We start from the raw sequence: 15,662 nt of genomic DNA on the forward strand, positions 1-15,662 counted from the left end.
ATCATGTAATCATAATTTAACTTAAATTTAAGATTAAACAAATGTTTGTCAAAGCAAGTACAATTAATAAAACATAAATGTTTAAACTCTTTTAAACCAATTTATATATCTGGTACTTAATTCAAATTTTTTTATGGACCGATCCTTTTTTTTTTTTCTTGGACCAGCACTCAGGGGATGACCCCTACTCATGCAAAGCATTGTGTTGGAACTAGGAAAATAGGTTATGGGAGGGAGGATAGAGGGAGTAGTGTTTGTGGACATTTGATTTGAATTTTCCTATATTGAAAGTGACAGGAAATACTTCAGGAGGAAGCTTATTCCACATACGGACAGTACGGCTAAAGAACGAATTTTCCCTGTAATGTGTTGTGCGATCTACTATCCAGTCGACAACGAATTGATGTGCCCTTGCCGAAAAGCGTGTGTTGCGTAAAGATCTACGGGTTTCGGGAACAAGTTCCCTAATTTCAGCAGAGCACATACCATTGTAGTATCGGTAGAACAGTGAAACACAACCCACATTGCGACGATGTTCCAGTGAGTCAATAGAGCTGGATACCCTACTGTCACCGATAAGCATCTTCGCCCTCTCCTGTACGCGGTCGAGTAACTCCAAAATAGACTTCGAAGCACCGGCCCACACATGAGAGTTGTATTCCATTTTAGGTCGGATATAAGTGGTGTAAATAGTAAGGAGATCAGATGGAGTGAAGTATTTCTTACACCGTTTTAGAAAACCAAGGCACTTGTCCAGCGGACATCGCACTGAATACTCATGCCTAGAACATCAAGAGCTTCTGATTCCTTAATATTTACACCACCCATAAAAACAGATGGAGCAACATGATCTGTTGTGCGTTTGTGGGTTAACATACAACATTGAGTCTTGCGCGCATTAAAATCGACTCTATTCGCACAACCCTATTCAGAGATTGTCACAAGATCTTGGTTGAGCGTATCATTCATATTTTGCCTCATTGCCCCAATCTCCGACAGGCTTGGTCTATAATTGAATGCATATGAATGGCAAATGTTGCTGTCATCTGCAAAAGAGTAGATAGTGTTGGAAGTTTGACGTAGAAGGTCGTTTATAAAGATAAGAAATAGAGTAGGAGAAAGGCCGGAGCCTTGCACTGAACTCAACTGACCTCTATAACTTTTTTCCTATTGAAAACTTAAAATTAAAAAAAAAATAGTTGACCCGCCCGGCTTCGCCCAGTAGCATTTACTAATGTTAGTTCTTCAAGTTTCTCGAACCCACATACACCTGCCTATTCTTATTTATTTGCAAATAAAATATCTAATTTTGTACTGCATACTTTAGGGAGCTTTTTTATTACAGTTGACTGGACTCAAAAAAATTCCGAGTTTTACCCGGCATTTTTTAATTTTTTTCTTTACAAAACATCTCCTCAAAATTTCGAATCGAATAAAAAAAAATCAGCCAAATCGCTCCATCCGTTCTCACGTGATGACATTACATACATGAACCCAAGGCGTATTTAACAAGGTGACAGCAGTGGCGAATTGAAATAAATACAGGCGAATTCACTTATTTTTATACCCTACACCACCATAGTGGGGAGGGTATTATGCGTTTGTGCAGATGTTTGTAACGCCCAAAAATATTAGTCTAACACCCACCTTAAAGTATACCGACTTAGAATCACTTTCTGAGTCGATTGAGCGATGTCCGTCCGTCCGGCTGGTCGGCTGGCTGGCTGTCCATGTAAACCTTTTGCGCAGAGTACAGGTCGCAATTTTGAAGATATTTCAATCAAATTTGATACATAATTTTTTTTCGGCTCAGGTACCAAGCCTATTGAAACTGGCTGAAATCGGTCCACTATTTCACCTAGCCCCCATACAAATGTCCTCCCGAAATTGGACTTCATCGGTCATAAATGTTTAATTTATATATGTATCTCCACAAATTCCGCTCCAAATAAGTTTTATATACACAAAATTCATGTCACCAAATTTTATTACGATCGGTCCATAATTAGTCATAGCTCCCATATAGACCCGCTTCCGAAAGTCACTTTAACGTGCATAAATCGCTTAAAAATGTTGGTAAACACACAAAATTCAACATAGTTACCTTTAATATAGACATAAATCACACGACCTAATTTCATGGTGATCGGTCCATAATTGGTCATAGCCCCCATATAACCCCACTTCCGAAAATCAGTCAAAAATATAAATTATTGAAATTTTAAAAGAACATTTTTTTTTGCTCTTTTACTTAGTGTAGGGTATTATATGGTCGGGCTTGACCGACCATACTTTCTTACTTGTTTATATATAGAGTTTGACATACGGGAGAATATTTTTTATAAATGTAGTTTGACATTTGTGCGTGCTATTTCTATAATCAGCTGTGCTGTCGATGGCACCTTATTAAATGCACCTTGCATGAACCATTTCATTTTTATACCCTACACCACCATAGTGGGGAGAGTATTATGCGTTTGTGCAGATGTTTGTAACGCCCAAAAATATTAGTCTAACACCCACCTTAAAGTATACCGATCGACTTAGAATCACTTTCTGAGTCGATTAAACGATGTCCGTCCGTCCGTCTGGTTGGCTGGCCGGCTGGCTGGCTGTCCATGTAAACCTTGTGCGCAGAGTACAGGTCGCAATTTTGAAGATATTTCGATAGAATTCGGTACATATTACTTTTTCTGCCCAAGGACCAAGCCTATTGAAACTGGCTGAAATCGGTACATTATTTCACCTAGCCCCCATACAAATATCCCCTCGAAATTGGACTTTATTGGTCATAAATGTTTAATTTATCTATGTATCTACACAAATTTCGCTCCAAATAAGTTTTATATAAACAAAATTCATGTCACCAATTTTTGTTACGATCGGTCCATAATTAGTCATAGCTCCCATATAGAGCCGCTTCCGAAAATCACTTTAACGTGCTTAAATCACTTAAAAATATTGGTATATACACAAAATTCAACATAAATAACTTTCATATAGACATAAATCACACGGCCTAATTTTATGGTGATGGGTCCATAATTGGTCATAGCTCCCATATAAAGCCCACTTCCGAAAATCACTCACGAATATAAATTATTGATATTTTAAAAGAAAAATATTTTTACTCATTTGGTGTAGGGTATTATATGGTCGGGCTTGACCGACCATATTTTCTTACTTGTTTTTATATGAAATTTTTGTTTGTAATAAAAATCATGAAAAATCGAAAACGGCAGATATTGTTCAGATTTATTACTTTATCGCAAAGCCACGTGTAATAGAAACAAAATGAGATATCGATTATAAAAATCGATACATTCTCTTTTAATTTATTTCGAATTTATAAAACAGAAAACCCAAATTTAAAAATAAAATGTTCAACCTCTTAATTTTATGTTGTTAAAATTTTCAGCATTTGGTTTAAAGAATAATATCAGACCTTGGCAGCTTTGAAATTTCAAAAAAAAACTGCAAAATAAGGGCCGCCCTAAAACACATACATTCAATGTTAAACTCTCTAGAAACGCATCAACTCTTACGCTACAAACCAAAAGTCAGCAAAAACATTGTAAGTGCTCTGTGTTCTGCTCAAACGAATGCAAATATAGGAAAAAATATAGTAAACGCATATAAATCTCATTTATGGCACATTTTTATAAAAATATAAAAAAAACATCATACGACTGCAAAAGAAAAAAATGGAGAGAGAAATGAATTTTCTGTGAAATGTTTGAAAAAACACAGACACAAAATATGTTTTGTGTTGCATTGAGAAGTCTTGTGTCTATAGAAAAACAAATGTTTGTTGAATAAAGTAACGAGGGTGACAAGGTAAAGATAATTGTATATAGGTCGGATCTACACATTTTTCAATTGAAAATCAAAACTTTTCAATTCAATTCAGAAAAGATCAATTGGAATTGAGATTTTTAATTTGATATTCAGAAAATGCCAAATTGAAAATGAGATTCATAACTTCAGATTCAGAGTATTTTCATTTTCATAAAATCAGAATTTTAATTTTATTTTGAAATTCCGAAAATATCAGTTGAAAATTAGAATTTTTTAAATAAGGGCTCTACCATAGCAAAGTTGTCACAAGCAACTACTAACCGAAAGGTTGTTGCCCATATCCTCCCATTTTTGAAAAATATCATTTACATACTCATTTGTAGCGTTAAAACAACCTCTTATTTTCAATTGAGCTTCTATGAATTTAAATTAAATATTCTCAATTTAAATTTTTCTTTTCCGAATTGTAAATGAAAATTCTCATTATCAATTGTTATCTTCCGAATTTGAAATTAAAATTCTCAATTTCAATTGTTCTTTTCCGAATTTTAAAAGAAAATTCTCATTTGCAATTGTTTTTTCCGAATTACTGTTAAAAATGGAGTTCTAGTTCTGTTTTAGTTCTGTTCTAGTTCTGTTCTGTTCTAGTTCTGTTCTAGTTCTGTTCTAGTTCTGTTCTAGTTCTGTTCTAGTTCTGTTCTAGTTCTGTTCTAGTTCTGTTCTAGTTCTGTTCTAGTTCTGTTCTAGTTCTGTTCTAGTTCTGTTCTAGTTCTGTTCTAGTTCTGTTCTAGTTCTGTTCTAGTTCTGTTCTAGTTCTGTTCTAGTTCTGTTCTAGTTCTGTTCTAGTTCTGTTCTAGTTCTGTTCTAGTTCTGTTCTAGTTCTGTTCTAGTTCTGTTCTAGTTCTGTTCTAGTTCTGTTCTAGTTCTGTTCTAGTTCTGTTCTAGTTCTGTTCTAGTTCTGTTCTAGTTCTGTTCTAGTTCTGTTCTAGTTCTGTTCTAGTTCTGTTCTAGTTCTGTTCTAGTTCTGTTCTAGTTCTGTTCTAGTTCTGTTCTAGTTCTGTTCTAGTTCTGTTCTAGTTCTGTTCTAGTTCTGTTCTAGTTCTGTTCTAGTTCTGTTCTAGTTCTGTTCTAGTTCTGTTCTAGTTCTGTTCTAGTTCTGTTCTAGTTCTGTTCTAGTTCTGTTCTAGTTCTGTTCTAGTTCTGTTCTAGTTCTGTTCTAGTTCTGTTCTAGTTCTGTTCTAGTTCTGTTCTAGTTCTGTTCTAGTTCTGTTCTAGTTCTGTTCTAGTTCTGTTCTAGTTCTGTTCTAGTTCTGTTCTAGTTCTGTTCTAGTTCTGTTCTAGTTCTGTTCTAGTTCTGTTCTAGTTCTGTTCTAGTTCTGTTCTAGTTCTGTTCTAGTTCTGTTCTAGTTCTGTTCTAGTTCTGTTCTAGTTCTGTTCTAGTTCTGTTCTAGTTCTGTTCTAGTTCTGTTCTAGTTCTGTTCTAGTTCTGTTCTAGTTCTGTTCTAGTTCTGTTCTAGTTCTGTTCTAGTTCTGTTCTAGTTCTGTTCTAGTTCTGTTCTAGTTCTGTTCTAGTTCTGTTCTAGTTCTGTTCTAGTTCTGTTCTAGTTCTGTTCTAGTTCTGTTCTAGTTCTGTTCTAGTTCTGTTCTAGTTCTGTTCTAGTTCTGTTCTAGTTCTGTTCTAGTTCTGTTCTAGTTCTGTTCTAGTTCTGTTCTAGTTCTGTTCTAGTTCTGTTCTAGTTCTGTTCTAGTTCTGTTCTAGTTCTGTTCTAGTTCTGTTCTGTTCTAGTTCTGTTCTAGTTCTGTTCTAGTTCTGTTCTAGTTCTGTTCTAGTTCTGTTCTAGTTCTGTTCTAGTTCTGTTCTAGTTCTGTTCTAGTTCTGTTCTAGTTCTGTTCTAGTTCTGTTCTAGTTCTGTTCTAGTTCTGTTCTAGTTCTGTTCTAGTTCTGTTCTAGTTCTGTTCTAGTTCTGTTCTAGTTCTGTTCTAGTTCTGTTCTAGTTCTGTTCTAGTTCTGTTCTAGTTCTGTTCTAGTTCTGTTCTAGTTCTGTTCTAGTTCTGTTCTAGTTCTGTTCTAGTTCTGTTCTAGTTCTGTTCTAGTTCTGTTCTAGTTCTGTTCTAGTTCTGTTCTAGTTCTGTTCTAGTTCTGTTCTAGTTCTGTTCTAGTTCTGTTCTAGTTCTGTTCTAGTTCTGTTCTAGTTCTGTTCTAGTTCTGTTCTAGTTCTGTTCTAGTTCTGTTCTAGTTCTGTTCTAGTTCTGTTCTAGTTCTGTTCTAGTTCTGTTCTAGTTCTGTTCTAGTTCTGTTCTAGTTCTGTTCTAGTTCTGTTCTAGTTCTGTTCTAGTTCTGTTCTAGTTCTGTTCTAGTTCTGTTCTAGTTCTGTTCTAGTTCTGTTCTAGTTCTGTTCTAGTTCTGTTCTAGTTCTGTTCTAGTTCTGTTCTAGTTCTGTTCTAGTTCTGGATCTCTTCGTATTGACTTTTGAATGTGGCCACTTAAAAGTGTGTAGAGCATTTACTTTTATACTTGTGTATGGTTTTATATGATATGCAAACATATGTTAAAGCAAATACATTTTACGTAAATACGATTTAAAGCAACAGTTTAGTTTGTTGTACAAATACGTATGTTTTCACATGTGATTGTTTAAGTGACATACATTTTAGCCTTTAAACGTTGGTTTCAATGTATGGTAATAGAATAGGGGTAAAATGTTGGGGGTTTGCTACATTTTTCCTGTTTATTTTATATTTCTCAAGGGTATTGCTGTTAAGAGTGTGTATCTGTGTGGTATATTTCGTAATTGTGAGTTTGTGTGTTTATATTAGTTTGTTGGTTTTTGTAGGTAGATGACATTTTTGGTTTTACCAATCATAACCCTCTATGGCTTAACAAAAACTGTCAGACAATTTTTTATGTGGTTTTTTCGTTATAAAAAATAAACACACACTCGCCCAGATACACCTTCATTGTACCACATTTATGCAATACCGCTGATTCTTTATAGTTTTAACCGATTTTTTTTTTTGCTTTGTTTGTTGGTTTTTAAGGCAACAGCCAAAAAATCAAAAAAAAAAAAATGGAATTTCCACCAAATTTCCCCATGGCCTAATATGAAATATTGTGAGCCTAGAAAACAACATATAACGCAAAAGTGAATTCTCAAAAAAAAGAGCAAATAAAATGGAGAGAGAAAAAAAAAATAGAATATATTTCTATCGAAATACTACACAAGATTAATTGTCAATGTGTGGGGTTTTCATTGTTGCTTTTTTAATTCCCAGCTAAAATTGAAACTAAAAAAATATGAACAAATTTTTTAAAATTTTAGTTTGGTTTGTAAACACTAAAAATATGAAAAACATATTTTTTCTCTTAACACATAAATTTGTCAAAGATGGCAGCGAAATTTTTCATTTGCATTCTAGGAATTAAAAAGGAGAAAGTTTTTGAAATATGAAACAAATTGAGGAATATTTGTTTCTCTTTGGTAGCGTATTTTATTGTCAAGTTTTCCAAATGATTTCACCTGGCTCTATTATAATATTTCTGGAAGCCAGTGCTTTTCAATATCATCACTGATATTTGATTTGGAAGCAAAGTGCTAGCATTACTTTAAAAAAGTGTTTAATATTTGAGTTGGGAAGATCTACAATTAAATGTAAAATTTGAGTTTAGAACTACAGACAACTGAAGGTACAATTGAAGTTAAAAAAGATCTATATTTGAAGATAAAATTAGAAATTTTAAATATCTACAACTGATGGTAAATTTTGAGTTAAGATACGATTGAATTTAAAATTGCAGTTTAGAAAAATATGCCATTGAAGTTCAAATGTAATTTTTAAAGGATCTACAACTGAATGTATTAAGGCAGCTTAGAGAGATCTACAATTGAAAGTAAATTTGGAGTCTAAGAAGACTTACACTTAAAGGTAAATTCGGAGTTTAGAAGCATCTACGATTGAAAGAAAATTAAGCTTCAAAATATGCACGATTGGAGGCTATAAAGATCTGTAATAGAAGAGAGAATTGGAGCTACAATTAAAGGAAAATTTGGAGTTTATAAAGAATAACGATTGAAAGTAAATTTGGAGTTTAAGAAGACCTACAATTGAAGGTAAATAGAAGAGAGAATTGGAGCTACAATTAAAGGAAAATTTGGAGTTTATAAAGAATAACGATTGAAAGTAAATTTGGAGTTTAAGAAGACCTACAATTGAAGGTAAATTTGGAGTTTAAAACCATCTACAATTGAGAGTAAATTGAGCTCTAAAATATACAATATTTTAGTTTAAAGGATCTGCAATAGAAGGAGTGTAGAATGATCTACAATGGAAGGTAAAACTTTGAATGATCTGCAATTGAAAGTAAATTTGGAGTTCGATTGAAGATATATTGAGCTTTAAAATATATAAGATTGGAGTCTATAATAATCTACGATAGAATATTAAAATAAATTTTAGAAAGAGCTACAATTAAAGGAAAATAAATAAAAATGAAGGTTAATTTGGAGTTTAGAAAGATTTACGATTGCAAGTATAATAAGAGGCTAAATTTGGAGTTTAGATAAATCTGACGTTAACGGAAAGGTTTTTATCAGACTAAAATTTTACTAAATTTCCCTGACAAATCTCGCTGGCATATTTCCATGACAAATGTTCTGACAAATTACTCAACCTTAAAATCAGTTTATTCAAGTATGAATATTTTGTTTTCTATTTTTTATACAACATTCATACATATATTTTTTTAGTTATTTCACTTAACTGCAATAGTTTCTAAAGCTGCACTCATTCGTACAAAAACTTACCTTTCTCTATCCCACAAAATTTAGTGCAATTTCAAATATATCCTAAAGTTAAATGGAAATTTAATTGTATTATAAATGTTTTGCTACAAATAACATATGAAATGTTTCAGGGAAATTGTTTTTAGGGAAAATATTAAATAAGTTAAGAGTATTTTAAATGAAATAAGGTGGGTAATAGTAATAGTTTGCAGGCTAAGAAAGTTAGTTTGGCTTTGCCGAACCTTAGATGAGCTACAGTTGGAATTAAAAAACCCTTGCTTGGCTTAATTGTATAAGGATAAAGAATGGAAAGACTGGCGGTTAAAGATAAAATGGGAGTTTAGAAAGATTTACAATTAAAAGTAAAATTGGAGTTTAAAAAGACTTACAATTAAAGGTCGAATTGGGGTTCAAAGATTGAAGTTAATATTTGAATAATTTAAAACTGCAATTGATGTTAAAAAATAGTAAAATTGGAGCTTAAAAAGATCTACGATTCAAGATAATTTTGACCTCCGAAACGTGAGAGTACACTACAATTGGATCTTCGTTCCGGAATGACCCGAACCTTACTCGGTAAAAAATTGCCAACTCAGAGATGTCTGTATCGGCACAAAAAATTTCCCTTTTGGAAGTACTTTCAACGACAGCAGAGCTTTTTAACAACAACAAAAATTAAACGACAAGAAAATGTTTCATGCTGAATTTGAGTAGTTTCACGATCTGTATTGCAAGTGTGAAATAGAGTTTATAAAACCACATGTCCTTCACACCAATATATTCCAATTTAGGCAGCAAGAACTCTGTTATCATGACGGAATGCAGTAACAACCTCATTATCGGTTGTTTTCAGCTCAAAATAATCAAAAACCATATTTTGTACGAAATTTTGAAAATTCTAAAAGGGGTTGTAGGGTCCTTTGAGGTTTCTTAATCAAGAACAATGGGACAAAATCCTACTTCAGGCTACCAAACTTCTGCACTGCTTTTCACTTGGAAATTACTGCCATAAAATCTGCATCCAACTGGCTGTGGTATTATCGAACATATGCACAGAGACAACAGATTAGTAGTGGCAACAGATTCGTAGTTGCAACCGAATTTGTTGCCAATCAAAAGATTCTAGATTAGTGACCGAATTTTACAATTGTAACTAAACAATTTTAGAAGGGGTAACAAAAGTTTGGTAGCTTCATCCGAAATTCTTCTTTATTAACAGACTTTCTGCTCATAGAACAGAAAAAGTCTATGTGTGCAACCGAATCATTTGATTGGCAACAAATTCGGTTGCAACTACGAATCTGTTTTGTTTGTGTGGAGATATACTATGTTAATTTAGTGATAGCAAATTCACGACATCTAAATTAACCTAGGAATACCGGATATTCCTAAATGAGATAGCAAGATATTCTAGGATAATGCTTATATGAGTCCCTGAACATGGTGGAAATCAGGGCGAATTCACCAAATAATGGCTGAGGAGGCAATTGAACCATTTTCTGGTATTTCCCTTGCAAAATTTAAGACGGTTGTACAGCAGAATCAGTACGAGAATGCACAGAATAGGTGGACTAATGAATCAACCTGAGCTATAGCGAGGTCGACCTGGTCCGTATACGATGCCAGTGAAAAGAATCTACTTATAGAATTCCGTCTTGAGCAAATATGGCTAATTGTTTCTTTTAGTACAGGACTCTGCATAATTGGAACATATGTCAGAAGAATGGGTCTACTGTTTAATGCTTACTGTACAAGCTGTCAAAACAAAGAAGTGTGGGAGAACTTGTTCCACCTGTCAATGGCTGGCTCTGATAAATTTGAGGTATCAAAGATGAGACGCATCCATTCTTTCATCAGAGAATCTGTTTGGTACACCGTGGAAACAACGTATTCCTGCTGTTTACTTCTAGGGATCCTGCTCTTTACTTCTACAGTATTACACTGGGATCACTTTTGAATGGCCCTAAGATAGCTGCATGATGAGTGGCTGCCCATGGAACCTAACCTTAACTAACCTATCCATTCCTTATCTAACCTATAATTTCGCGTGAAATACAGAAAAACAATTAACTTTATTATTCTTGATTCCGATGAAATTGTAAGTCAGTTTAGTTATAACCTATCTATCTGTGTGTTTAAATCACTCTCACGTTCAAGAAATAAAACTAAAATTAATGAAATATATTTGAGCTAACTACTACTGGTACTAGGTGTTTTGGGATTAAAAATCATAAAAATCCTTTTAGTAGAAAAATAATTAAGAAATAAAATGTGGGACCACCTCCAACAATTTTGATTTATTTTTACTAAATCCAGTTTCATCATTGTAAAGCATTTTTAGGTTTTTGTATGAAAACTATCAGTATTAGTTTACACATAACCAGACTTTGTGTTAATGGGGATTATACGTATATATGTTAGTTTAAATCACTCTCACGTTCAAACTACAGCACTGAAATTAATAAAATTCTAACCACTGTATTAACCACTGCCCTAGGTAGTTTGGTATTGAAAATCAGCTAAATAGATTAAGTAGGAAAATACTTACGCATCAAAATATGAGACCAATTTGAACGAATTTGATGTTTTTAACGAAATCCAAGCATTGTAACGATTTTTTTAAAGTTATTTATTGTTGTAATGACTATAAGAATGTGATCTTTTCCTATCATTCTGGCAACATATGGATTCCGAACCAAAAGAACTGCTCATCTTTTGAGGCCAAGAACGAATCGAGACAATTTCGGATACTCAGTTCTAAGGTGAAGCGTATCCCATAGAAAGCGTTCTACATCGATGAAAACAAATAGTAGTCGGACTGGACAAATGGCTACAAATTGATAAACACTTTGATTTATGCTCTCTATTGGGTGAAATTCATTCTTTTGGCTTAAACAATGTCATAGTAAATCAACAGATATCCATGACGATAACTCGCTAAATGTCTGGCAGGCACCTACTAGCAGATGAGTGTAATATGCCAGACAACGCTGTTATGCATTTTCACCGCTCGACTGTGTTAAGGATTTCAGAAATAAATTTGATTTGGCGGTAAATTTTTATTATTATCAATATTTTTTCCAACATGACGAAACAGAATACAGAAAAGCTCTCCCTATTATGCTCAGAAATATTAAAATCACTATAAATAAGTATTTTTAATTCAATCATTTGCATTTCTCTTCCAAACTTATAAATCATTTAAAAAATAAACTAAAGAAAATTAAAATGAATATAGGAAACTTACCCAATAATTTTGATTATTGCTCAATACAACACTTTTACCAGGAAATACCAGATTGAATAGAAGAAATAATTACAAAAATCATTTGCTGTTATTAAAACATCGATTTCGGAAATTTCTGTTTAACGAAGAAAGCCACTAAAAAATAAAGCTACTAAATTGTGAGCGACAATCGTTTGGGTGGAAAATCATCGCCTTGCTATGTGGCTCAAAAAAATATGGTCGTCATACCGTTTGGAAGTTTTCAATTGCCTTTATCCATTACACTCAGATTACCCTTGAACAATTGTCACTTTTCGGTTTTGTATTGGCTCCCGAGCTGTCTCAGGCTTTGACAGCACTGACCTTAACTGTGACCATCAGGGCTTTACTCTAGACATTCCATCAGACATATCAAATCATGGACATTTTACAAAGTCAGGGAACTGCATGCAGCAACAGGAACCTAGGGACGCTAGACTATGGCTAAGACTAAGACTAAGACTAAGACTAAGACTAAGACTAAGACTAAGACTAAGACTAAGACTAAGACTAAGACTAAGACTAAGACTAAGACTAAGACTAAGACTAAGACTAAGACTAAGACTAAGACTAAGACTAAGACTAAGACTAAGACTAAGACTAAGACTAAGACTAAGACTAAGACTAAGACTAAGACTAAGACTAAGACTAAGACTAAGACTAAGACTAAGACTAAGACTAAGACTAAGACTAAGACTAAGACTAAGACTAAGACTAAGACTAAGACTAAGACTAAGACTAAGACTAAGACTAAGACTAAGACTAAGACTAAGACTAAGACTAAGACTAAGACTAAGACTAAGACTAAGACTAAGACTAAGACTAAGACTAAGACTAAGACTAAGACTAAGACTAAGACTAAGACTAAGACTAAGACTAAGACTAAGACTAAGACTAAGACTAAGACTAAGACTAAGACTAAGACTAAGACTAAGACTAAGACTAAGACTAAGACTAAGACTAAGACTAAGACTAAGACTAAGACTAAGACTAAGACTAAGACTAAGACTAAGACTAAGACTAAGACTAAGACTAAGACTAAGACTAAGACTAAGACTAAGACTAAGACTAAGACTAAGACTAAGACTAAGACTAAGACTAAGACTAAGACTAAGACTAAGACTAAGACTAAGACTAAGACTAAGACTAAGACTAAGACTAAGACTAAGACTAAGACTAAGACTAAGACTAAGACTAAGACTAAGACTAAGACTAAGACTAAGACTAAGACTAAGACTAAGACTAAGACTAAGACTAAGACTAAGACTAAGACTAAGACTAAGACTAAGACTAAGACTAAGACTAAGACTAAGACTAAGACTAAGACTAAGACTAAGACTAAGACTAAGACTAAGACTAAGACTAAGACTAAGACTAAGACTAAGACTAAGACTAAGACTAAGACTAAGACTAAGACTAAGACTAAGACTAAGACTAAGACTAAGACTAAGACTAAGACTAAGACTAAGACTAAGACTAAGACTAAGACTAAGACTAAGACTAAGACTAAGACTAAGACTAAGACTAAGACTAAGACTAAGACTAAGACTAAGACTAAGACTAAGACTAAGACTAAGACTAAGACTAAGACTAAGACTAAGACTAAGACTAAGACTAAGACTAAGACTAAGACTAAGACTAAGACTAAGACTAAGACTAAGACTAAGACTAAGACTAAGACTAAGACTAAGACTAAGACTAAGACTAAGACTAAGACTAAGACTAAGACTAAGACTAAGACTAAGACTAAGACTAAGACTAAGACTAAGACTAAGACTAAGACTAAGACTAAGACTAAGACTAAGACTAAGACTAAGACTAAGACTAAGACTAAGACTAAGACTAAGACTAAGACTAAGACTAAGACTAAGACTAAGACTAAGACTAAGACTAAGACTAAGACTAAGACTAAGACTAAGACTAAGACTAAGACTAAGACTAAGACTAAGACTAAGACTAAGACTAAGACTAAGACTAAGACTAAGACTAAGACTAAGACTAAGACTAAGACTAAGACTAAGACTAAGACTAAGACTAAGACTAAGACTAAGACTAAGACTAAGACTAAGACTAAGACTAAGACTAAGACTAAGACTAAGACTAAGACTAAGACTAAGACTAAGACTAAGACTAAGACTAAGACTAAGACTAAGACTAAGACTAAGACTAAGACTAAGACTAAGACTAAGACTAAGACTAAGACTAAGACTAAGACTAAGACTAAGACTAAGACTAAGACTAAGACTAAGACTAAGACTAAGACTAAGACTAAGACTAAGACTAAGACTAAGACTAAGACTAAGACTAAGACTAAGACTAAGACTAAGACTAAGACTAAGACTAAGACTAAGACTAAGACTAAGACTAAGACTAAGACTAAGACTAAGACTAAGACTAAGACTAAGACTAAGACTAAGACTAAGACTAAGACTAAGACTAAGACTAAGACTAAGACTAAGACTAAGACTAAGACTAAGACTAAGACTAAGACTAAGACTAAGACTAAGACTAAGACTAAGACTAAGACTAAGACTAAGACTAAGACTAAGACTAAGACTAAGACTAAGACTAAGACTAAGACTAAGACTAAGACTAAGACTAAGACTAAGACTCTTGTTGAGTTTTATAATAATCTTCATGGAGTAATGCCACAAATTCTTGGTCTCCAAACTTTTTGGGCTGGCCGATCTTTGACATCCATGTCAAAATCACTATTTCTGAACCCAAGAAACCATCTCACCTTAAATTTTTTTATTCAATCGGTGAGTTTTAGCGGTACTTTTTTTCAAGTTAAGGAAGTAAAGCAAAACTTCTTGAATATACGCATGTATATACACTTCAAAATGACATATAAGTTATTAAAAATTAAGTTACTGTGTTCGTCTATTTTTAAGTCCTACACCCAATAGTTTTTAGTACACACAAATATCTATTTGTTACAGATCTTTTAAATTTCCTTGGATCGTTTATAAATATCACAAATTAAACACATTTAATTTGTCTTATCTCACTCATAATACTTAGTAATACTTCCCCAACTTGTGTTAACAATATTTAGTTTGTAAACTACAACAGCCAGTCAGTCACATTAAACCAATACGTTCTTTTTTCTCTTCCTAAACTCCCATACAAATTAGACTAATATTAAAACTTATCACAATAATGAAAAAAAAAATCCTTGACATCTCTTAATCTTATGCCACACCCGCTTAGTTTTATTACAAAATTTTTTATGTTGTGAACAAGTGATTTTCTTAATTAAATTGTATGTCAAAACTTTTCCAGTAAAACTAAGAAAAACACACCAAAAAAAAAAAAATAGAAAACAGAAATCAAACTTTTACCACCATGGTCCACCATGAAAAACAACACAAACACACACAGATAGTTATAAAAAAAAACTGAAAAGAATCACAATCCATAAGCCTAAAGCTTAGAACAGCTTAAATCATTTGTCGACATCTGCGGAATATCAATGAAATATTGTCTTTTTGTACAAAAAAAAGGAAAAGAAACAGAGAAAAAACTTGTGAAAAAAATCAAGCAAAAGTTTTGTATGTAATAAGTCAAACTAACGCCATGACAAAAAAAGAATTGGAGGAAAAAAGCTCTAGAAATATTTATTTTACAAAGAGGAGAGGGAACACAACCAGCCAACCAACCCAGCCACATACATTTCAAACCAAAATACATGTAATGACAGTTGACAATATCTTTAGATGTCATAGACGAGGAAAAAAAGGAAGAGAATAATGAATATGAATGCAAACTGGTGAAGCAGCAGCAAAAATATGTTGGGAAAAGTCATACTGTTTAAC

General features: G+C 33.3%; 1 protein-coding gene across 1 annotated transcript in view; it reads left to right on the top strand.

Annotated features, from left to right (window-relative positions):
• Positions 1-15,662, top strand: part of DIP-epsilon (Dpr-interacting protein epsilon) — a 353,851-nt gene that overhangs the window by 180,842 nt on the left and 157,347 nt on the right. The window lies entirely within an intron of this gene.

This window comes from Calliphora vicina, chromosome 2 (assembly GCF_958450345.1).
Source record: "Calliphora vicina chromosome 2, idCalVici1.1, whole genome shotgun sequence".
NCBI lineage: Eukaryota > Metazoa > Arthropoda > Insecta > Diptera > Calliphoridae > Calliphora > Calliphora vicina.